The sequence below is a fragment of the Haliaeetus leucocephalus genome, unplaced genomic scaffold, assembly GCF_000737465.1.
Source record: "Haliaeetus leucocephalus isolate CR32 unplaced genomic scaffold, Haliaeetus_leucocephalus-4.0 Scaffold2, whole genome shotgun sequence".
NCBI lineage: Eukaryota > Metazoa > Chordata > Aves > Accipitriformes > Accipitridae > Haliaeetus > Haliaeetus leucocephalus.
The window spans coordinates 3,060,781-3,086,865 of NW_010972438.1; positions in this window are offsets into that span (position 1 = coordinate 3,060,781).

The following is a 26,085-nucleotide window of genomic DNA, read 5'->3' on the forward strand; positions in this document are numbered from 1 at the left end:
TTATTTTATATAACAACAAGGCTTACTGTAAAAGAGACCACCGTGTATTGAACACTCTGTATGTGACCCAAATAATTTATTGATGTTTAATATTCTCCTCTCTCGCTCACTATAACCATTGGAGGAACGTGGAAGTGCAGAGGAGCAGAATACAAAACAACTGAGCCACCGCCAATCTGAGCCCCATGGGTCTTCAGTGATGACAAAAACGCTAACGAGCTGCACCAACGCAGAAGACAAAAACCCATCCGTCGTCCCCTGGCCATCACCTGCAATTGGCGAGATTCCACTTTAAACAGTGCCTTGGAAATTCCCTATTACATAACGGTTCTGAAAGATCATTTTAATTTGCAAATACCACAACAAGAGACACTAAAGTGACCACCAAAGGACCAGCTACCATTTGTAAAGAAACACAGTGACAAGAGCGCGGGGAATTTGTGGGCACGGCTTCACTTGGGGTGATGCCCTGCGCTTATTTCAAAAGACACAGAAATACATCAAGACGTTAAACAGAACTTCACATTGAGTGGTGGGAAAGGAATGAAGAGAAAAAGGAATATAAGAAAATAAGGAAAAGTAAGAAATCTCACATCCCTGAGCAAGTACCATCCCCTGTCTGTGGGGTGAGACCCTGCTTTGAACACCTCGCTGGCTACACCAGGCGCGGGTTTTGCTCCCTGCACGGCACGGCGGCAGAGCGCAGCACCGATGCTGTCGGTCCTCACTCTCCGGCCAACAACTCCCGAGGAGCTGCCACCATCAGACCAGCTCATGGGCTGATAACCTATCTATAGCTCTCTGCCTCGCTGATTATCCATTCCCTTCTCAAAGGTAATTTAAGATCCTGTCTCTCCTTGCTGGCTTAGTTCACTTACATTTGAATTAAAAGGACCGAAATAAAAGGCACTGTTTAAGCCAGAACCTGTGCTGGACCTAGCGCTGTATTATACTGAACACAATCAGGTAAAAGTGAATTTCTTAATACTAAACATCCCAGGGATAAGATTCTCCTTTAGATAAGGTTCTCCTTTACAAAATTGGTTCTATGCGGATCATAAAAGAAAAAATAATCTTTTAATAACTCTCCCCCACCAAGGAGAAGAGCAGCTCATTCTCATGCCAGCAGATGAGCCTGCAGTGAAAGCGCTCGCTGAAACGAGCTCGCTCAGCCGGCTCCTGGTCTGCCTGATTCCAACACGAGACTTGAACCGAATCCCTCACATCCCCGCCGGGAGCTCGCACCTTTGCTCCACAGCATCAGTCATCCTCTCTCTAGTGAATAATTGGCAAAGCGGAGCTGCTCCGAGGGAGGCGGCGAGGGGAACGCGGTCCTCGAGAGCTGGGAATTTGCTAGGGAGGTCACGGCAGTGAGAGGCTCTGCCTGATGCGACCCTGGACCACGAGCTCCCCTGGCCAGGAGGGTCCACTGCCTCCCTGCCAACCCCGCTTACAGCCTTGGAAAGTACCACGATAAGCACAAAAATCCCCTTTTCACGTCATAATTGAAAAGCTATAAATTTGGTCGATCATCATCAGGGATCAGATGTGTGGAAGATCACCGGTAGGCTACTGGAAGAGACTTTATAGACTTGTTTGAAGGCATTCAATAATTATGTCTTACCACGAACCAAAGCGATACAAGGAAAGGAAACTGCTGTTACGAGTCCCCATGTAGAAATCAAACGCAAGTGCTTTGAAGCGGGACACAATTTCTACACATTTCTACAGCAGGAACTGGATTTCCACAGTGTTACATGAGAAGGTGGCTCCAGCCCCATTGGGAAGGTCCACACTTCAGTGACTTCTGGCATGACCAGCCCCTGGGCAGCTTTCTTCTTTTTCCATTAGCAGTGGAAGCCTGTGACCCAAATACAATATCACGCAAAATATTTCAAAACTAAGGAAGAGCAGAACTTAAATTTTCAAGAGCTCCCTGGAAAAAACCCAACAAATCGGCTATCAGATTTCAAACTGCCACTGCTATGCAACATTTAAAAGAGGAGAATATCTGTGGGCAAATTGTCAAGTTTTATAACCAGAAGGATCTTAGAAATATTTATTCTCACTTAAAAATTGTCAGGAATTTTCACTGACTAAATTAGTTGCTAGTTTACTCTCAAGAGAGCAGGTTAGCTCACAAAAAAGCCTAAAATAATTTCTTCAAAGGAAAATGACAAAATTTATCAAATTACTAGTAATGATAACTCTGATCCTATCAGACTAAAAATACACTAGAAGCTGCCAGTACAAGGTTAGGTAATTAGGATTATCATCTGAATGCTCTACTTTTATATCCCCCATCTTCCACAAATTCCAAGCCAAATCAAATTCAAAAGTTTATTGTTAAAATAAGTTGAAAAGGAAAATGGAAAAAAAAAAAGCTTAAAGTCTAGCGCATTGCACTCTTTAGTCCCTGAAGAAGTGAAACCACCTATATTATAAGGTTTCTATCCCCAAATACACAATTCAATTGTGAAAGCTCAGCACCTTACAAGATCATTATGAAAAAAGATATGTAATGGTGACTCCTAAGCTAATAATATTAGCTTTATTGTTGCAGTAATGACCTATGGATTGATTTCTTTTTACTATGGTCACCACAAATGCAGAGCCTGAAGATCAATTTATTTGGTTCTGGACTTCACTTCAGTCCTTGGTTTAAACTAAACATTGGAAAGGTTTTATTAAAAATCAACATATTAAATATTTTTCCTCCTTCTGCAAGACATGTAGTTTCTTTCACTTAGGAAATTCACACTAGATTTGTTTAGAAAGATTTTATTTATGGGTTTTTCTTTTCTACAGCTACAATACAATAAGGAATGTAAACTACCACTATATATTTCACAGTATCTATATCTCTTTTAGGTACTTTCCCTGAAACAGCCCATGCAGAAATGGATATTTAATGAAGCAGGACTTAAAGCAAGTGTGGCAGTTTTAGACCACGTAACAGATTTCTTCTCCGTGGGATTCCTGAAAATTATTTGTTGATTATAGGTTTCCCAAAAGATCTTATATATCTCCATCATCACGCTGTGGTTTCACTTTGTATGTCTTACAGGACACATGCAGCAAACTGTGCCCTACATAGGAGGGAATGGCTCTTAAAGGAGGATGCAATTGTCTAGTTTATTATTAACTGGGTCCCCATCTGTCTGCTCCGAGCGCTCAGTGCTTCAGGGCACAAACTCTACAGATCCACGAGTCTTAGTACGAGTCTGGCAATGCAACACTTCTACATTTCACGTTTTATGTCACCTACAACAGTCCTAAGCAGCAGAAGAAATCTGGTAGGATGGACTGTTCACTCAAACAAGCAAAGAGATAAAGGTTATTTCCCCAAATTGCGTAACTAAGTTCTGCATGAGGAGCCAGAGAGATGTTTGTTTTCCCAAGGGTAATACAAGGGCCTGTTTAAAGACTACTTTAAACTACAGAGAATAGCATTTTTGGAACTAACTAATGAATATATATAGAGAGTATACTGACAAGTTATACTCTAAAGTTTAAATGAACCTTCACAAGATGACCAAAGTGAATGTACAGATCCTTCTCTCATTGAGTAATAATTTTTCAGAGATGGGAATTATTGGTTAACAGTCCTTTCAGGTTCACCCTAAAGACTATAAGATACTAGGAAAAAAATAAAAGTTCACACTGTGTTTTTAAAAATTACTTCACATTCACTTTATTCAAATAAACGTCTGGGTGAACATGATCAATGTTCATTAAAAGCTCCGAAGTGACAGGTACACAACCGGCACTTGGCATTTGCACAGCTAAGCTTTCACAGCTGTAATGAATAAATGGAGCGTGTGCTTCCACACGCAGCTGACACCATCCATAACTCTGTATTTGACACTTGACTGCCCTTAGGAAGGATCTGTTTTTCAAAAATAGTTTATTTGCAGAAAAAAACAAAAAAAATTTACTGAAATAACCTTCTCAAGTAAGAAGGCTTTGAAACGTAGTGATAAAAAAATGCCAGAAAGAAAATTCTTCCAAGTGGTAATGTTTATGTGAGCTTAAACTATTGCTTAGTGCATACACTGGAGTTTATTACCATACAAATTCATTTTAAATATTATACAAAATCACATTTATGTATTTCCTTAAGTAAGTATACGAAGAGGCAGGCATTGCTTTGATGGGAGAGCATCCCACGGGAAGCCCCCACGGTCACCTGTACCAGCCGGTCCAAGGTCTCACCCACCACAGAAGGGGGCAAAACCCAAGTCCTGCTCATCCCCTGCTAAAATCCCCTCAATTCCCAGAAAGTCACAGCATTCAGGACAGGATATACTTTCTAGGACATAAATTCTCTAGTTATTACAGACATACCTATGTGATAGCCCTTTGTGATAGAAGGGCTAACGCAAGAATTAGGAGTGATGTTCGGAGCAGCCAGCTGCATGTTCTGGCCTCGGAGAGAGACATCCTTTGGAGGGCTCCTCCAAAGGCATTTCAGACTATTCATTACCCTCGTTTCCTGAATGATCCCTGGCACTCCAATCCTCTAACAGAATGCTTAAAAGTTTTTATGTATTTTTTTTTTTAAATCTACCATTGAGGTAGATTCTTGGATGACAAGTTTTCTCGGGTATCATTTTTCTCTTTTATGATATCAAAAGCACGAGCAAGGCCAGGTAGGAAAATCCTAGCAGTTTGCACAATGGACTAGAAGAACTAGAATGAATTTCTTTTACACCAGCTCCAAATATCACACCGCCAAGTTTCATTTTAGGAAAATGGAATGAAGGAAAGTGAATCAAAACATGTACCAACAAATTTCTTCTCACTACTCCTACATGATAAACCAACTCAAACTGCCATGAAATCTGGCTACAGCTTCTAATTGCAGAAAACCAAACAAACATGCAGAAAACCACCAATGTTTTGGAATTGTGAAGAAATCTCCAAGCAGAGGAGAAACAACTGTAATTTAACAGTTCTTTTTTGCCTTGAGTATATTATGGATACCAGCAGCATGAAGCGCATCTCTCCCCCTCTCTGTAATGAGAGCACCAAAATGGAAAATATTTGATTTGCCATTTTCAGCCCTTTTGAAGTCTATCTGTCCATTTTATTCACAAAATATCTTTTGAGGCATGCCTTTGTAAGAATTTGCGTTCCCTGCGAGCTGTGCCCTGGCAGTGGGACACCCTTTGCTCTATCCCACCTCATTACATTGATCTGCAAGTAAAGATGGTAATTACTTGTGATGGGCAAACCCTGCGGGCTCAGTTGGAGCTCATACAAAGCTAGCCAAAGCCCTGCGGGTTTGAGTCTTGGGAAATTAGACTCCTTGGGGATTTCATCGTTTTGTGGAGGTTTGGCAGCCCTGGGAATGCAGCGGGACAGACATACGTCCATCTGTCCGCAGCACCAGCACACTCGAGCACACTCCCACCAAGAGAGATACCCGGTTTGGAAGGAAAAGATGAAATCTGCCACGGATGGATGCTGAATAGCAGTATGTTCAGTCCTGGGCTTTAAAAGAAATGAAATGTATTTCCTTGGTTTTCATTTTATTTCTTTGTTTTGTTGATATATTACAAATACTGGCAAAAAAAAGAAATAAGAAAAAAATACTTAATCATCTGTGAAATATGGTATTTCTCTTTTGCTCCTTTGAAAAATCTTTGAAGACAGATATCCAATGTTTTTGATAAACTCAGAAATATTTTAAGTGGTTGATATCTGTGCAGAAACTGATTAAACTGCATAATTACTGCATGCTCAACTGTAAACTGTAATCACATGTAACAACCAAGAGGCACAAACTCTTTTGCTGACTCTCAATGATTTGTACTTCATTTTGAGCAGAACGTTAAGGGACCTTTATAAACCAACCTCAGCAGTACCAAGACGGTGAGGGAACATGTTCTCACTCACACTAAGGGTCACAGTAGATACCCATACTCTCTAGGTATATATTCGTTCTTAAGGGTCAGAGTATATACATACATACAAGATGTACGACTTGTGCAGCTTTTCTGTTAAATTTACAAGACCACCTTAAATGTTAAAGATGTCAGTTTAATTAAAGAAGGGCTAAAACCTGGTCATCACTTCACTCAACACTGGAAAGCCATGCAACGGATGGGTTTATACGAACCAAAGTTTTTAAGTGTTAAAGGCAACTTGCAGCAAGAATCAGTTGGTACATTTTGACCAAGACTAGGATAATTTAAGTATTGATTGACTCAAAGGCTAATCTTAACAATCTCATTTTCTTTGCCATTTATACACAAAACCTATGGTTTTCTCAGATTTTATAGCTATTTTCTAGTGAACCTGTGATTCTACAAATGAGTGGTATGAATCACACAGAAATCCCAATTTGTGCTATTTTTTTTTGAGCAGATGAAGAGGTAACATGCAATTTTTCTCTCCTTTAAATAGATGTGAACAGTTGCTTTAATTACCTCTGGAAATTTGATTATTCTTAATTCAGGCTTTATTTGGGGAATGTTTTTTAATGCTGTCTTAGAAGTCACCATGTGCCACCATGCTCTTGCCATTAACCCCACTGATGAAAAAATAATCGCTGAGAGCAAAAGTAGATGGGTTCAAAGGCACGACGTGGAGCAGGAGGACAGGGAGGCAGGAGCTGGGGCAACAGAGCTGAGCAACCATGTCCATCACACAGGCACACCACCCAAGTCCTTGGTAAAACCAGACTTAAGTCTCGGACCATTGCACCTTCGTTTGTTCGGGGTTTATTGCTACCATACTGCAATGGGGAACGGCCAGGAAACTACAAAAACTTCACATGTCTCCTCAACCTCCTCATGCATTTCTCAGTGCAGAAGGACAATGTGGATCTATGTAAAATATTATGCATATTTTCCACACGTGCAGAAAAGAACAAATTTTTCATATCCAAACCCAGAGAGTCACAAAACAATCCACTGGTGAGCTGAGATATTCTCCTCAGCTGGTCAATGCTGTGATTTTTTATACAACACAGAAACGATCTGAACTATACCTGATCTGAGCTAGAACCAATTCCCCAAGGTGAGTAAAGCCGATCTTCCCTACAGCACCAACGCTGCTGAGGATAAGAGGTGACCTGCCTCCTGCTGCAGCAGACTGCTATAAATACCAAAAGACAGTTACATTATTCTAAATCTTAATGCAAGAACACACTGAAATATTTCACATCACACAGTAAATGGTTTGAAGATTGCAGACAAAGTAGTCAGGCTATGAATAACTGACAAGAAAGTCTCCAGATAAGCGCACAAAATTAATTATGCCATACCCAGAAATAAATAAAAAACACCATCTCCAATGCTAACAAAACAGCTGGTAATAAATAACAACATGTAAACATTTTAGTGCACTTATTTTGGTAAAATTAAAATCAATGTGCATGCAGCAATAGCTATTAAATAATACTTACTGGGGAAAAGTCTGAGAAGCTTAAAATCCAGTACCTTGTGTGTCAGAAACCAAACCACACAATGAGAAACAGCTGGAGCTCATCATTTATACCATTTTGAGGTCTTAAGGAAAAAGGCTGCCAAAAAAATACCATGTACAGATCTTCAGGGCAAATCGATCTCATAAAGAAAAGGATTAGTGCGTGTGAGGGTAATCAAATGCTTCATGTTGGATTACAATTCCACTTAATAAATCGAGCTACTTCTACTCATGAAAAGGTTTGTTTGATTCACCAACGCTATTTTATTCTATACGTATTTGATTAGTTACACTAAAAATAAATCCCACACAGCAGAAACAAAAAATGAATGATTGGCCTTCTCAAATAAATGCCACCATGAGTCCTTGTAACAACCCGACCGCGCACGCTGCCCCGCCAGCCCCACGTCTCCCAAGAGCTTGGGAAAATTCCAGCACAACTGAGTCACTTCTTATTATGCACACTGAAGTGTAAACTTTTTCTAATGGCATCCACTTCACTGGCCCAATCCTTGCTTTAACCTCCAGCGAGCACCAGCTCGGAAAGCACCTGCGTACGCAGCAGGGTAAGGGATGAGAGGAGATACAACAGAAGATAATCTGAATTTGGCTCAAGAGGATAACTGCAGAGGGTTATCGTCTTAAAACCATCAAGAAAGGATGAATTTCATATCGTTTTCTACTTTCACTGCCTGATGTGGTGAGGTTGGATGAATGCGATACCACACTCTCTACTCATGCAATGCGATTTGAAGACTGCTGCAAGAGAGACTCAGTTTTGCATTCTGGTGAGGCTGTTGCCAACCTTGTCTGGAGAATAGATAGCTGCTGTTCAGCATGTTCCCCTTGCAGCGTCAAGTCTGCTATTACTCCAATATAATTAGGGACCTCTATGTTCTCAGTGTAATTTTTCCTTACAAGAGATGTCAGCTACTCACTCTTCTTATTTTTCTCTGGACAACATCTGCGGGTGACAACACGACTTTACAGTGAAAAGGACAGGGAAAAATGGTAACCTAGTTTCTTTTCAAAAAAAAAAAAAAAAGAATTTATGTTCTGACAATGGTCTGCACTCCTCTGAAAGCTGAACCCAGTCTTTGCTGTGAATCACAGTAGTTCGCTATTTTATTTTGACCTTTTCATCATTATGCAGCTTGATTAGCTAGCTGAGCCGACTGCTTTCATACGAGAATGAAATCAGTTACTTAAAAAGGTAAAAGATTAAAATGATCAAAGTATTATTTCATATTCTCGGAGCAGTCATGTTTTAGAAAAGAAGTGCCACCAGCCTGACATCACTGAGAAGTAAACACCTTTCAGTACAGCAGTGAAGGACAACCGCTCCTCTCCTCCAACACCTCCGAAAAGCCTTTTCAGAGGGATAATGCATCTAAGACACAGCAAACTCTCTGCTGAATTACATCTGAGCACCTGAGGGATGCGACAGGGCTCAGAGAGCCGAGGTCGGAGGCGGCAGCGCTGCGGGGATGTGCCAGGTCGCAGCCATGCGAGAGCTTCAGCCAATTTCAACACAAACTCCGAGGGTGGAATAGGAGGAAGGAGCTGAATTGGCAGCCTACAAAAGTGGTTGTAATCACAGATGCAACGTTGAAGAAACGAAGCAAAGATCTGCTCGCGACAGATTGGCAAGCACGCTGAGTAAGCCCTTTCTGCAGCCCTGTCCTTAGGAGTACCCACAACAGCTTCCAGACCCAGAGGAATCAAACCAGATGATTAAAATGAGTCTCTCTGAACAACGGCCCCTCTACGCTCAGCTTCCATCACTGCTTCAAGTCACCAGAGCAAATGCTAGGAGAGGACCAGGACCTCTCCCAAGCTTTCCACCGTGACAGGAGCACACAAAGACAAATTCGTTGTGCTGGCAGAGACCTCCCCGAAGCACAAACCTACCAGAAATGCATCATTTACTAAGTGCAAATTTTGGATACATACATATATCCACACACACCTTTATATAGGCGAGTTTTGTCAATGTATTCATCTATTTCCCCCCCCAAAAGCTACCACAGATGTAGAATGAGATGTGCTATCTAAGCCTGCTAGCAGGACAACAAAAGGACATCAGCTGAGATGCAGCCGCTGGGTATCACCAGAGACGGCGCACAGCAGCCTACCTGTAAGAGACAAACAAAGCCTGCTGTAGGGCAGCCAAATGCAAGGACTTTTGTCAAAAACAAACAAACAAAAAAACCCCAAACCAAAACCCCAAACCACACACCCCCCAAAAAAACCCCAAACAAAACCCAAACCCAAACCAAATTCAGATTTGCATTTGCTCGCAATGAACCTTACTCCGAAAGTGGCACCAAAGCACGAAAGAACAAAACAGGTTCTCCAAACCCAGGTGAAAACAGCCTTGTCTATTGAAAATGAGTCATGATTTACGGTAAACAAATAAAATTCACTAACGAGATACAACATCTTTAAACAATTACGGTATTTGTACTTGACTTCGGTATTTCTAAGGCAGCAAGAGCAACATTGCAGCAGGCAGCGTCCCAACACGAGAGCGGTTAGCACGATGGAGTGATTCCATACAAGGCTCTGTCACTCACACTTCAACTCCAAAATAATTGTGTTATTAGGCTTGATTAGCTGGTGCTGATGATTAGAGAATATTTTGCAAGTATCACTTGAATCTGGAAGATACAGCGACTGAAGAGGCGAAGCAGGAGGAGGAACGTGCCAGGGCAGGAGCTGGTGCTGGCAGGCACGATGCCGATGGGATACTGGGGGTACCAGGACCTGGTGCTGGCGCAGAGCAGGAGGGCAGTCCCAGTCCGGGGGAACACGCACTTGCACAGAACAGAAACGGTCAAACTTCCCTGGGCAACTCTGCACAATTGGCTTTTTTTTTTTTTTTTTTTGCATTCAGATTTTATTACACCCAGCCACAGGCCCTGATACATGCACTGAAAACTCCATGCATCTATTATCTCTATTTATTACATAAACCCACAATGATGCTTTAACAGTCCCTTTCACTGCGCTTCCATTAGCAAAATATTGGCATGACTTCCTCTCCCACTCCCCCAATGACAATTATAAAACATACCCCCTAACTACTTCTGTATTTTAAAAGTACATTTTCCTAATATTTAATTTATAAATCATTTCCCACATGTATTAGTAATAAATGTTTAAAGGCGGCAGACAGGAATACAACAGGAAAGCATAATGCTTGCTGTTTACTAGGAGGCCTCATTAAAAAGGCATCAAGAGCAAGGAAAATAAAAACAACCTTGTGAACCTTTGTAATTGGTCTCAGGAGAAATGTAACACTGAGGACATCAATGCAGAAATGTCCCAGCCCATTCCAGTGCCAGAGATTGAAAAAGCATTTCAGTTCACTATACTGTTTGCACTACTCAGTTCTTGCACTGTCTGATTATTTTTTTAATTAAGACACAAAAACTTTTTATATTTTTTCATACCTATAACATCTCTATAGATCAGGTGTTTGATGTTATGATATTCAAAATCATACTTAAATAGTCATTAATCTTTCCCCACTAAATTAATTATTTTATGGACACAATAACTAGAGGCCATTTTCACTTAGTTTAACTTTTCGCAAGTTCCACTGTGATGGAACTCTCCAGTATACTGCCTGGTACAGTCTGTGGTGTATTTTTTTTTAGTGTCTCTCCTATCCATACTTGTGCTGTTTATTTAAAAAATTATAATGGATAAGTTTGTTACTTTAACTTCCTATTTGTAGAATGTATTGGGCAAAGAATTGTTATGTTAGACACATTTTTAGCAAAAGAAAGGGTTAATGCACCTCTGAAATGAACAGCTGATTTGACTAGCCTTCCCCCTTGCCAGCTAGCTTCCAGTTAGGCCCAGATGTCACTTGCAAAGCTTAATTTTTAAACCAAACACAGCATACCATCTATTACTGAGCAGACTTCAAAATTCATATTTAAACCCAACAGGTCCCAGAGGCTCCTTTTAGATACTTCTGGGCTTCCCAGAAGACTCATGAAAGTTGATTAAACTAAAAATTGCATTTCATTTTCCTGTTTTGTTTGCATTTAAATGGAGAAACTTGCAGCTGGATAATAGCCATATATTTTCTGCTGTACTTCCATTCCCAGCAATACACGTTTTGTCATGTTTTCCGCCACTTAAAGTATATACTTTTTACTGTTTCACCAAATGCAGACCAAGGCTTTCTCTGTGCAAAACTGCACTGCAGAAACTCGAGTCAGACTTTCCTAATAGGTTTAATTTGTGAGATTCAAAAGCCATCCAAGCACAATTATTTGTAATGTCTTCACTTGGAGACGCGTTTCAAGGCGTGATAATTTGCCCTGTGAAAATTAATTCTCTTTCAGCCATCTAACCTTACAGGTCCGTGTTTGCAGGCTTTGCCACATCCAGGCGAACCCCCAGGATGTGGGCACTGCCTGCAGTCACCCGCGGGGCATGGATACATGGAGGAGTTCCGCATCGCTGCTCCGAAAACAGGGAAAGCGTGGTGCTGAGCTCCCAGCATTGGCATCTTCTAGGGATGCTTGTTAGGAGCTCCCACTGAACGTGAAGCCATATCCTAATCCCCTCTCTGAAAAACAAGACCGCTTTAAAACGCCTAAAACATTACTCAGCCACACAGGAGATCTGATAAAGTTAAAATATAACATGAAAAATCGCCGCCCGTTACTCAATTGCAACACATGCTGATTAAACGAGTCTTTGCACTGTTACTACAGAGCTCCTCCGTTCCACCTGAAGAAAGCGGGCGCTTCTCCAGACTCCACGTTCAGGGCGATGCCCCAGATCTGGTGCTTGCATCATTTTTTCTCCAGCGGGCTGTGGCCAGCAGCTCCAAGAGACAACCAAAGCCTAGTTTCAAGGATCTGTAAGAAAGCACGTGGCATAGACATAACCTTGGAGCTGGACCACCGACGTATGGGTGGAAGGCTGTAGGTCACATTAGCCTTTTCCACCCCCTTACAGTTCTTGAGGGGATTTGTTTTGGGACTGATAAGGCAACAGAGATGGCAGGTGGCTGCCTGGCACCCATGCGTGCCCAAGCCTAGAAGAGCCATGCAATGGCAGCAGCTCCAAGCCAGGCACAGCACAGACCTTGCCGGTCGCCGGCTCTCCTCATCTCCCTGGCGTTACAGCCCAGCAGCTGCCACGGGATGCGAGAGGTGTCTGAACATATATCTTAAATTCACAGCTCTTTGCGGAAAAAAAAATTGCACCCCTAAAAGCACTGATGAGAAAAAGCCGTCCAAATTTGTTTTCATCCATTTAAAAGCCCATAAACTTTAGTGTTATTTATGGGCAGATCAGTCTGCTGCGAGCTAACACTGCAAAAGGCTTGCCGACGCACACTTTGGTGCGCTTTCACAGGGTGCTCCCAGAGCCGCACGCAGCCCTGAGTAGGCTTCAATTGCATTTTAACAACCTTTCGGCACATTTCTGGTCGCTTTTGCCGCGCCATTTTTTTGCGCACCCTATAGCTCCCGAGATTAAGACATATATCTTTAATCTCCTCCCTATCTTTCTCCTTCCCTGCCGAAGGACTTTTCCAATTTCTTGCATGAGAGACTCTAGTTCTGGCGAGTGCCCAGGCCACGGTGGTTGCCCACATGGGCCGTCCCGGGGCAGAGGGAGAGCAGGAACGGGTGCTGCCCATCCGAACCGCTGCAACGCCAGCCCGCAAACTGCCTCCGCTGCGGAGACCGCCTTCCTCCTCTCCATCTCCCCGTGCTCTCTTGTCGCGTTTTGCGCAAACCTACTCTTGCTCAGCCAAAAGGGACGTCGTGAAAATAGCTTGAATTCATCAGGAAAATAATTCTGAACGCTCTTGGTCACATTAGCTTGGGTAATGTGCTGCATACAAGCGCAGCTCACCTGGAAGGACCATGTAATTAATGCACTCCCTCTCTCCACTGGCCAGAGATGAAGGAAGAGCCGTGATTACTTTCACATGTTAAACGTCATCAGAGCATGATCGCGCAGTTAATAATGAAGGAAAACCTATTTCCCGTACCAAATGAAACAAGCTCCGCTGCTTCTCCTCCTCCTCTGCTTCCTCAGGTAACGTTTTACCCATGGCACAGAGATGAACGGCATCCACCCAGGACTACAAGCCAAGGGTTACCTCGGCTCCCCGCAAGCGGCACGATTCCCACTGCAATCCCGCATCCAGACCTTCCCGCAAGTTTTAAGAAATAGCTCTAAAAATTCACTGATTATCCCGAATAGGAGATGGGGATAGGAAAGCTGTAACAGATCAGCTTCCTACATGAGCCTTGTCCTCACGAATGCTTCCCTAGACCAAGTTATTAAATCTGCTGGTACGTGACTGTATTTAGCTTAATAGAAACATGCAAGAGATATGGTTGTTAATAATTTCCCACAGGAAATTTGTGGTTTGCATATACATTACACCCAAAATTCAGGTAAAATCTACAACAAAAAAGGAGTAAGAAAATTAAAGGAAGATTTCCAACTTTAATTTGCAGTATCACCTAGCAAATTCTTCACCTTCGCCATTAAAAAAGAGAACTAGGGTAGGAACTTACATACTTCATCTAAATTTTTGTAGACTAATTACTTTTCTGCAACTAGCGTTGCACGCAGTCTTTGGCGCTGATGAACTGCTCTTTACTAACCCTGCCTGGTCTCTCTGCATCAACAGATGGGAACAGAATGGCTTCTGTAAATCAGAAACAAGTGACAGCAACTAGATTATTTCACACTCCTGTGAAACAATCTCAGGTAAAATTCACATTAGAATGCCATTAGGATTTCTCCCTGAAATATTGCTTTACATAAATTTTGTAGTGTAATGGTTATTAAAAACCTCAATACAAAGAGACCTAATCAGTTCCTTAATACTCTCTCCTAATTTGTTTATAAGTGAAATCATATTTTTAATAATAGATTATGATATACTGCAAGAGAGACTCCTTATTTTAATAACTTATCTTTAGATATGGAGAACAGTATTGCTAAAATACTAAAAATGCTACAGTGAAATTTCAGAATTAGAAAAGTAAGTGCTGAAGTATTTCAGTTTTCCATTACATGCACTTAAATTTTGCAAGATGGGATTCAATTAATCAGCTACTGCACTCAACTTTGAAGCTGCCAAAGGCAGATTATATCTGAGAAGGCTGAAGTTTTGAAAAGAACCTTTAGGACTACACCAAACACAAAGTCATTTAAGACAAGGGACAAAAATATCCCTTTCTTTTGGCCAGACCAGTTAAATCAGAGGACAACATGAGGGTCCCCTAGTACCGCTATCAGAACAACTTCAAGAAAATTAACACCAGACTTATGTAGCACCACAGTACTAAACTACAGAGCTAAATTATTTAGGAAAGAAAATTTTACTCACAATAATGGATGCCTTTGTATTTGGTAAATGCTACCTTTCATCCATTTTAGCTTAATTTCAAGCCTCCATGGATTTCTTCTTTTCTTCTAACCAATACAAGCAGCTAAAGCCTTTCCTTTTCAAGCATGCCCTTTGAGCTGCTGGTCTCCCTCGCAGTGATGCTTCACAAATGGAACAGCTTCAACATCTCCACCAGTCCAAACCCCTGAGAAATCTGTGTGTATTCATTTCTTTGAAATTATTTCAGAGGCAAAAAAAAAGAAAAAAAAAAAGCAAGCACTTCCTTACTTTGTGTTATATTTCAGAAAGTTTAAATGGTCTAATATCCTATTCCTTTTCAACGTACCACAAAGTGCTAAATGGTAAGAATTACATTACTGCCACTGCTTAGATCCTGGCTGATAAGGTGAGCCTTTTACATTTATACTGACTTCTGAAAAAGCTGTTGCTATACTGGTCTAATAATTAATAATTCATGGAGCCAAATTACAGCTCTAGAAGGATACAGCCATTTTTACTAGTTCTTTCATAGTCTTCTGATTTATGTACGACTAAGTAGGAGACTGATCAAAGGAAAAAAATTAAAACTTAACACTTCAGGTTTAAAATTAAATTGCTATTCCATACTCAGAAAGGATGGATGGAGCAGGATATAACAATGCTTCTTTTGAGACAAGCACGTGTGCAAAATTTCTGAACATCCATTAATTTTATTATATAAAAGGACCTTTTGCAGCTCCTAAAATTGTAGATCTTTAAAACTGGAAATATTTATCACTAATGGGACTTTTACTGTCATGGGAGTGCAAGACAACACATTAATATTTGTAACATCTTCACAATAGTCCTTCTTTCATGTTGCCCTTGATGAATGGACTAATTTTTCTGCCCCTTGTATCTATCCTCTCGTTGTTAAAGACATATTTTTATTGATCCACATACAGAACAAGATCCACCTGAAGACAAGGATCAGTAAAGGAATCAATTTTGTTATTTTATTGCTTCCAGGAAAAAAAAAAAAAAAATTCATAAAATGATCTCTTTCTCAATCTACCAAGCATACCTTAGCTGACATTTCCAAAAGTGCCTAAAAGACCATGATACAAATACAATACAATACAAACAAACAAGAGTAGTCATCTAAAGGTACAGGCATATATGGGGACTTTCAGAAGTTCTCAGTCCAATGTGGCTTCTAATTGACTTTTTGTTTTCCAACATTTCATCCTGAGACAGCAGCACGGAGGAAACGCTGTCTTGGACCTTGGGAGAACAAGGAGACCTTTTTTTAGTAGATATACCAGGCTCACGTTGAAAGTACCCAACGCAGCATCTGCTTAGAATAGCTATGCTGATCTCAGTCAAAGCAGTATTTCAGCATTGCAAAACAGGAAATTTTGAAGCCTTTTTTTTAAGATTGTATTATTATTACCAATTAAAAGATGAATTATTGTCTTTCAATGGTTTGAGAAACTACTACCTCTACACAGCTACTACAAACTCTGCAAACACAGACAACTCAGTTAAAAAGATGGTCCTAAAGGTCAGTATCCTCTCTCCTGCCCTCTGCTTCACTTTTTTATCCTCCTCAGCACACCTAGTCTCTGGTTATTTGCTGGTTTATCTCATATGCAGATATACAACACAACCACTACTCTGGTTGTTACAACACACAAGCTAACATTAAACTCTTAAAAAGCTAAAGCTGCCTTCTTCATTATGGCCAAGCTACTGAAAGCCTGCAAGAAGCACCTGTTTTTAATAAAGAATTTAAAGCCAGATAACAGCCATTAAAGTTTCTGATCAGCACATGTTTTAGAGCTGCAAAATATGCTTGAACAATCACACATCTTCAATGGAAACAACATTTCTTGGAAGTCCCCTTGTGTAAGGGATTCAATTGAAGTCCAACATTTGGCAGCGTTATGAGGAAACTTCTAAATTCTAAAAGATGTCTCATTGTTCATATTCATGTGGGCTGCTGAATTCCTGGCTATTTGCTCAGCCTTCAGTTTGCATATCGCAAATAAAAATCTCAGAAAACCTAATTAATGCAGCTAGACTGTTTAATCTTTTTAAGAACAAAATAAAAAAAATAAATTGGTGCCAAGAAGAAAGATACTTCTTGCTTTGGTTTTTGGGAAAATGTGTAAGGGCAAAATTTTCATAACTGTTGAAATAATTAGGTCTTAAATTGAGGTTTAGCTTCCTAAGAGCCTAAGTTACTTTGAACACTGTTAATTCCATATCATACAAGATAATCTAGCAGTTTTACATTACCACTATCTATTTATATCTTACTTATTTTGAGCCCCAATATCTAGTGATATGAAGTTATTTAAGCAGAGAACACAGAATTTTGGAGCTGCCCATGTTTGGCCATGTTGCACAGAAGTATTTACATCCACAAGTATGCTTCAATGCAAACAGCAGTAAAATAAGCTAAAAGGTATTGCAACAGATTGTTCTTCTGGAACACAGAATGATCCAGAAGTGCCCCAAAATGAATCCTTCACCAACCTTTCAGAAAACAACTATAAGTATCTACCAGAGACAATTGCTAGATGTGTTAACTCTAACATCAGTTTACTTGATTTTACACTAAAGATGAGAGCATGAGAACGTTACTGTGAGTATCTGTGCATCCTCCCCAAGGCTGGCTAATTACTGCTGCTAGACTGATGAATATTTTTACATTGGAACCTGGGCAATACTTCCTTTTCCTTCCACAGTGGGTGGTAAAATAACGCAACGGGTTGTCCATAGAGGTTATGGAGTCCTTGGAGATGCTCAACATTTAAATGGAAAAGTCTCTGAGGAACTTGACCTAACCAGACCTGCTTGGAACAGGAGGCTGGAGTAAATGACCTTCAGATTCCCCCCAGCCCACATTATTCTATGACTTTAACAGCAAAATAGACACAAAAACTCCCTGAGTGTCAGAGGCTGGAACTGGGAATGAGCAGAAGAAAAATTTGGTGTACACAGGCATGTTTCTGTATTAAAAACCCCACAAACCACTGAGACTTATCGTGAGCAGTTCATTCAAAGAGCTTGAGTTGTTTATCAAATCTATTATTTTGATATAAAATAACCTGATTTGTTACTACTAAGACTAAAAGATACATTTCAAATGAAAATTGCTTGTTGACACTAACAGGAGTCAATGAAGTTCAGCACATGGAAACACTCAGCACCCTGCGGCACTTTCCCAAACTTGAACCAAGCTTTTAAATTAAATCCTGACATCATATTTCACCAATAAGTGACTGATCCGATCATGCTGGAGAACAACTACAAAGAGGTGGTGGGTTAGTGTTAATTTACCACAGTTCAGTTTTCAAATCAGTTCCGTTTACGTTAATTCCTGAGGAATTTGAAACCTTGGTTTTGTCTCCTGGAAAGGCTCAAAGTGCAATATAATTGGAGAGCCATCAAGGCTAATAGAGAAAAATGGCAGGAGATACCTCAGAGAGGTATTACGTTGTTTTGTAAAGCAGAAACATCACAGAAAAACCTCTTATGAGAAATAGTGACCTTATCCTCAAAGAGACTAATTCAAGGTGAATTTAGATGCAGAATTTTATCAAAGACTGTATCTTTCCACTAACAATTTTGTTTATGCCTTGTTTTTTTCCTACAGATATAATAACATCCACTCCTCAATGTGAGCTCTATCTAGTGTGTGCAGAGGCCAGCCTCGCTTCTCAGTTCACACGTACCAGTAATTAGAAGCTTTGCAACTGTACTTAGCTCCACTTACTGTGATGAAAGATGCAGATGTCTGTTTTAAGAGCCTCTGATAAGCATTCAATTTGATCAGCCTGTACAAATACCCTGCAACTTGTAACTGAGCAAAATTTCTTAACCCACTATTCACATCAAAGTACGCAGTCCCAGCACTGAGACTTCGAAAGCTGAGATTTCTAGGCCAGACAGATCTGGGTGTACACCACAAACATTTCAATAGCTAAGACCACATCTTCCAAAGCCATTTAGGGCCCCAGCGAGCTTCCAAGAAGCACTCGGGCAGCCCAGCAGTCACTCACAGTGCCCTACATTGTGCTGAAGCACCTCTGAATATCTCTGCTATTATCCATTTATTTAAATTTATCCCAAAGTCCTAAAAGCCAGGAGTAGAAACGGGTTAGGTTCTCAGCATGTAAAAGTACATCCTAAATATACATATAAAACGTAGGTAAGTTAGTCACCTAAAATAAACTAGTTAGCTTAAAGGTATTGCCATCAATTACACTACCATTACAACTGCAGCTTAAAATGCTATTAGAAACTTCTGGCAATAGAGCTTTGTAGTATCTGGAAACTTGTCTTGTTATGACAAGTTTCTGATTATTTTAATAGGAATGATTATTTAAGCTTCCTTACATTATTGAAAATCCTACGCTAACAATAGAATTGTCTTTTGTATTGGCTAAATAAATCAGCACAGTAAACAAGGGCAATAATATTCATTTTCAGTTAGAAGGTGAAAGCGATGGCAAAATGGAGAACACAGAAAATAGTCACAGACTTACATTTTAAAACACAGCTAGCATTCCCAAAACCAATTAAAGACGGTTTTTGTCTTTTCCCTCACTTTTAAACTGCTGCTGTAGCTTTCTAGCTATGAAACCATCGTTGTACACAAAACCCTGGGAGAAGACAGAAGGAAACCCATGCGGCCCATTAACCTCTACACACACCGACTTATACAAGTGCACAACAGGAATAAATTACCACCATCTCTGGTATCCTTATAAATACACACACATACTCACAACACTGGGAAAGTCATTTTCCACCACAAAGGTGAAGGACTGAGTCCATACAGGACCAGGCAAGCTGACACGGGGGTGCAGGAAATCAAGTGTGCTGTCTTGCAACTAAATACATTTTAAATTAGTCTAACACATTCATTGTGTTGGAAATGCCAAAGGATGCTCAGAGCATGGAAGTGTTCATTCATAACTTTCTACTGATGTGCAAGTTAAATTTGACACTAAAAGAATAAATGAAGAAAATCTCAAGCTCAAATAAAATTTACCTATTTTAGACTAAGGAAGCACCAGGGGCACGTCTGCTAAAGCTCTAGGGTAGGTCAGAAGTACACCTGTGCTGTTCTACCTTTTCTTCCTAAACTCGGAGTTTTTTGCATGGGTAACAATTGTTTAAAATTGCTGCTAACTTCCAAGTCTTTCTTTGATACAAGTCTAAGAAGTAGCCTACAGTTACATCTCCAGTATTAACTCTAAAAATCTAGGTAGAGCTGTCCATCAGCTGACCCTAATATTGCTAAGAGAGCATTAGGCAGACTGGCAAAAAGCCACATCCAGTTTGAAACATGTACTGAAAATTTCCTCTGTCAGATGAATCTTTAATGTATTTATAATCTGCAATGTTTCCTCTAAACAGCACTCCATGTCTTACCTTGTATCATTTTCCAAATAAATGCCATGCCACAGAGCTAAAACATACGTCCAAATAGAAAAGTGGATTCATTTTTTTTTTTTTAAGCGAAATGTTTAAGAGATTGACCTTATTATAATTCAATCTACAGTCATTATTACCAGAACAACTCAAAAGCAATTCCTGTCATCTTCCCTACTGCAGTGTTTTGGAAACCAGAGCCCCTGCTACAAGAAAGCAATTCTTTCCTGTTTTTTGCACATCTTTTGATTAGAAAATCAAAATACTGACAAAAACTATTATATCTCTTCTGACACTTCTTTCCGGGAGCAAGGGTCTTCAACCCATGTTCTTGTGAAATTTGTTTAGGTCATTAACATCATCTTTTGTAAATTCTTCATACATGAAGAATTTGAACCTAAACCAGCCAGTTTCTTCCTTTCCTGAGCCGTTACAAGAGAGCTCTGTTCTGCTCCCCAGATTTCCCCCTTCGCTGCAAGAGACAAGGGACCTGCAGTGTCAGGGAGAGAGATGTCAGGTTATATGGCAAGAATCCATCTGAGCTGAGATAAAGCTTTTTAGCAGCACGTAGAAGAAAAAACACTATTGTGGATGCAAATGCAAGTATTAGGGCTATTCCCACTCACATACCTTGCTAACAATTCACTAGGGCAGCAGACACGCAGAAATTAGTTTTCCTTGCACACACCTTCATCATGTCTGGCTATACAGAACAGAAGTAAATTAGCAACAAACAAGTTAGTAACTACAAAGAGCCTTTCAATAGCTATTTTACTTTTGTACTACAATCTACACAGTACTTATTTTCTTTCAGAAGCCACAGAAACTAACAAAGAAAATACGTGCTGAGGTTTCACTATGACTATTTATGACCTATTTTATGTATCTGATTATGCAGCATTCACAGTAGCCAGATTTAAGTCAAGCTTCTTACACTGCATGCTCATTCAGCAAAGAGGTATGGTTTCAGCTCTCATCTCTCTGAGCTGCACATGACAGTAACTGGCTTCTGGAGTTGAATTTTGAGGTGTTGGTAGCACTGACAATCCTCACCTGAGACCAGAGACCGCCTGCCCACAGCACTGCATGAGCCACAGCAGACAGTCCTTGACCAAGAGCTTAGGACACAAATGAAGAGAAATGAGAAAAAAGTCCAGCTGTGACAGAGTCCCCACAAGATGTGCACTGTATGTTAAAAAGGAGGGTCTTGTTAACAGCTGCTGATGCACTATTCAGTCATTAGATAGTTTTAATCTTAAAAAAAAAAACAAAAAAAACCCCCCAAAAATCTATTTTCCCACATGAAAAGATGTTTTTGTTTGATGCAATCCACATGCAAGTTAAACTAATGCAACCCTAATCCTGCTTTCTCTTCGTTTCAGACGAGGAGTCAGCGTGAGCAGCAAGGACACCAGCCTGACCTTCCCCAGACTCACACCACCCACCCGAGGAGGAAAACTCCGTGGGGAAGGCCACCGCCACGCACGGGCAAAACGGAGACGGAGCACAGCCGAGACGAGCGGGCCCTGCTCAGCATCCCATTAACATCCCCCATTGTGCATTACGGCACAACCTGGTATTTATGTCCCCGATGCTCAGATAGCGAGGCACCCAGTCCATTTGGCGCCTATCAGATAGCAGGGCTATCGGGGGAAATCTTTATCTGCTTCGTGTGACACGGCTGGATAGAGTATATCTGGAATTCAAACGTTACGCTGGTACTTTTGCTATTTTAGTTACTTCAGTGACGCACCGGCCCTCTATCTGCATCTCACACGGATGAAACGCAGAAGGAAGGCAGCAGCTATGTAGGACGATGGCAGGGAGACGTCTCGCCATGCTGAAAACAAGCCTGGAAAAGCAGCAGTCCTGGCAACAACGCTCTATACAGCCTCACTGCAACAGGGAAAAGACTCGAGAGGGTTGTGTTTTTTTAATTGTAAATCCTTGAAATACATATGTCTGAGGCAACATGATGCTGTATGTTTCCATTCACACCTGTGATAATTATGCCTGACTTTGATATAGTAATTATTTTTTATGATGCTGCTAAACCATTATATTTTACCCTGCATATTTAAGCAAGAACATCTTCACTTCTTTTCTCATGATTGACAAAATTACACTCTCCTAAGCAAAAAACCCTCTCTCTACACTGCTCTGGTTCACCAAGTTCCAAACCAGTCCTATGAGTCCTTCCAATCTACTGGAGTCAGATGCCAATAAGGAACAGAGGAAAGGATACAGCCCTTAGTTTCTGTTTTACTCCAAACTTCAAGACTACCTTTTTCTTGATGTTCATAATTTTTCATCTCTGCTACTGATATGTGGATGTTTCTTTAATATCTTTCTTTTTGTAGGTCATATTCTCATTACATTTAGAGATGTTCTCTAAAAGATACTGAATGAGAGCTTATTACCATACAGTTATTCAGAGGTTTTGGGATCAATGTTGCATGACCCACGAACAGGCTGGCAGAGAAGATTGGCAATGTACTGCGAGAGGAAAATTCTGGCTACGCAGGACAAACTGCTCCTCTTCAGCTGATGTTGAACTACAAGACAGAACTACAAGGTCGATGCACATCTGGAGGAAACCCAAAGTATTTAATATGTCTAAGAAACTCAGTTACCTGAAAGTTTTTTCTTCTATTTTACTATGTGTCATCCCATTTTATGGTTTTACAGAATTCAGATAACAACATAAAATTTCTAGTTTCACATGAGAAAAACAGTGTTAAAGACTACTGGAAAGAAAAATCGAGTCAAGAGAAAGCCCTGCTGCCAAGTAGCATAAGTTTGGATTCAGAGACAAGTCTCTGTGCTTGGAAGGGCCAGACACTGTTCCTGGAGCTTCTGGTTCACTCCTCAACAGGAATGCTTTGGACTTGGCTCTTCCAAGTAAAGCTTCCAGATAACAAGATAGCCATTAAAAAGGAAGCAGTCAGTGGAACAAAACTAATTACACCCTCCCTGTCCCCTCCCCTCAATTTGATGTCTGTTAAAGATGATAAAGTTTAGGGCAGTAAGGACTGTAAGGTCTAAACTTCCCTCAGTTGTGCCAAGTTCTGGGCAGCAGGCAGAACTATTCAAATATGAAAAGACACTAAAAGAAAAACTGATTTACTTCTCACTTTGATATTCTTATGGAGACACACAAATAGATCTCAATTTTTATAGCCTTTAAGGCCAACGCATCATGAAATTTAGTCTTTCAAACTGAATTTAAATGCATCCTTAAATTATAGAAAAAAGGCTTTTGTTCCCATAAGATGGCAATCAAAACCAGATGCACTAAATAATGTTGCTGTTATGAGTCTAGGCAATTTTATTTCCAAGACAAAAGAATGCTTCTTAAGCAAAAACTTTGATTAATTATTTTGCATCAGGAAGAATGAATCTTTTTTTAATTGTAGCGAAAAAATTCATTATTGATTAAAATGTCATTTTAAGTAAGACATTATGGAACCAAAAGATCATTTCTGCTCTTTCCAAATTAAGCATACAAAACTAAAATTTAAACTGTAAGTAAAATGCCATATATTGCATTGGAAGGAATTTCCAATAATAGTAACTGCTTTATATTGGTACAAACAAACTTTGTCTTAATTAGATTGACCTTTAAAGAGCTTCTCAGGCATTTGAGAAATGTAAATACTTAAAGCATGATTCATTCGCATTCCCGTTTGCTCAGACAACTCTGAAAGCTTTGAAACACAGAGCTGGGGCCGATTCCATCCTTCCCGCAACTCCGCTGGGGTGGGTCCAGCCAGGCCTGGGGTGAGTTTGGTGCCTTCCGACCGCGTGGTGACCTGCGGTGATTTGGACCTTGGATACACATCGGCACAGCTGGGAAATACAGTAGGAGCTACAACAGCTCGGGACTTGTGAGATGAGCAAACGGTTGATGGGGTTGAAGATGAAGCGGCATCGCTGTACCAGAAGAGTACATGGTTCATGTCATTTGCCCACAGATCATGAATTTGCTTAAGATTATTCCTACTTTTTAGTGTAAGCATACAGACTACGGCATGTCTTTTCCCATGCAAATAGCCCATACAGACTATTCCGCATAGTTTGTGTATGTTGACTTGTGATACGTCCCATATGGAAGACTCGCAGGACCACATGGGTAACCTGCAGATTCTGTCTTGGAGCAATTTTCTTTTATTGATGCTGAATTTATCCTTGATAGACTGAGGAAGTGAATTTGATATAAGGGAATTTATTTTGCCAGTTTATGATGCTGTTTCACAGTATGTGGGCCTCACGCATCAGAGGATAACAGAGCTCATGTTTCAGTGCTCAGACTTGTCATCTCTCTTCCTCCACCTCTTCTTCCGAGTGACCACTGCACAAACCTTGCAACCAGCATAATAATAAATAATAGATGATCTTACTCAGCAAGTGACTGTGTACGGAAGGGATGTAGAATTTGGAATAAAACCAACAAATATAGTAAGAAACCCCAGACTTTGCCTGAAACAGAGAACAACAGAGATGGATGTATATCTTCCCAAGGTCAAGGAAAACTAGTCAGATCCTTAAAAATATTACTCGTATACGCAACCACACCGTTATAAAACCAACACAGTCCTACTCAGGCTGCCTTCTATGTGTAGGTACGTGCAACCTTCCCTTCAAAGGCAGTTCGCATCCTCAGGATTCAGCCGCGCCAGCAGAGAGGATCGCTGCATCAGCCCTTACGACTCGCTTTTACCTACGTCCACGGAAAGCCTGTTCCCCCTCATCACCGCACGCGCTCCTGATTGTTCGTTTGAAACTGTCAATTTAAAACATTTCTCTTATGAACTTTAGCTCTAACTAGACTACTGAGACTGTGAGTGTTCCTAGCAATAAAGGAAGATTAAGGCTGGGAAGGACAAGCAAGTATCATAAAAATAACAGTGTATAATTGGGTAGCCTACCATAGCTGGTGAAGAGAAATGAGCAGGTCAAGCAATTGAGAACCAGGAGAAATGACCTTAAAAAGTTCTGTCTGGGGACAGACTGCCGATGGTCTCATCAGCATTCAGCTCCACCACCACAGTCTGGAGGAGGAAACATAATGCAGAAAATGGAAAGGAGGGAGATAGAAGAGCAGTGGGAAGAAAAACATCTTTCTTAATTCAGCCAGGGAGGAGATGGAAACGAGCCGTCTGCAGCCTTTTTTTTTTTTTTTTTTTTTTTTTTTTTTTTTTTTTTTTTTTTATGAGTCCTCTGGTCTGTGACCCACCCACTAATATATTTTCAGTATCACATATAATCTCTAAGAAAAAAGATTAGTGCCTTACAAAGAAAGCAGTTGGTAGAAAGGTGCTGTCAGATCTTTTGCGGCATATTCCTATTGTTTCATGAGAAGTGAGAGGGTCTTTGGGTGGGATTTCCAACAATGCTCAGCAGATTGAGGTGCTCAGTGATTTTCAGCAAGAGCCAGACACCAATCTACCTTTTATGTCTTTGAAAATCTCCTTTTACTTGTAAGCTTTTCAAGACAGATTGTGGTTTCCTAGGTGTTTATATAGCTCCTTTGGCATCTGGGTGTTACGGCAATATAAAGTGATATTGAGAATTGGTTATTTTCTGTCATCTAGCTTTTCCATCAGGTTTTTACAGCTTTTTATAATGAAAAAAGATTTTTTTTTGGAAAAAGGACAATTTTGTAAATGCATACATATACACAATTTTCACATGTGTTTACAGGTTATCAGTGAGAAACTGAAAACCTCCAGAATTTTTTTTGTTGTGTTCTTCAGGATTCCATTTTTCAACCATTATACTTTTGCCTGAATATTTTCAACGAAGAGTGATCTTTCTGAATTTTACTTCTAAGCTTTTCC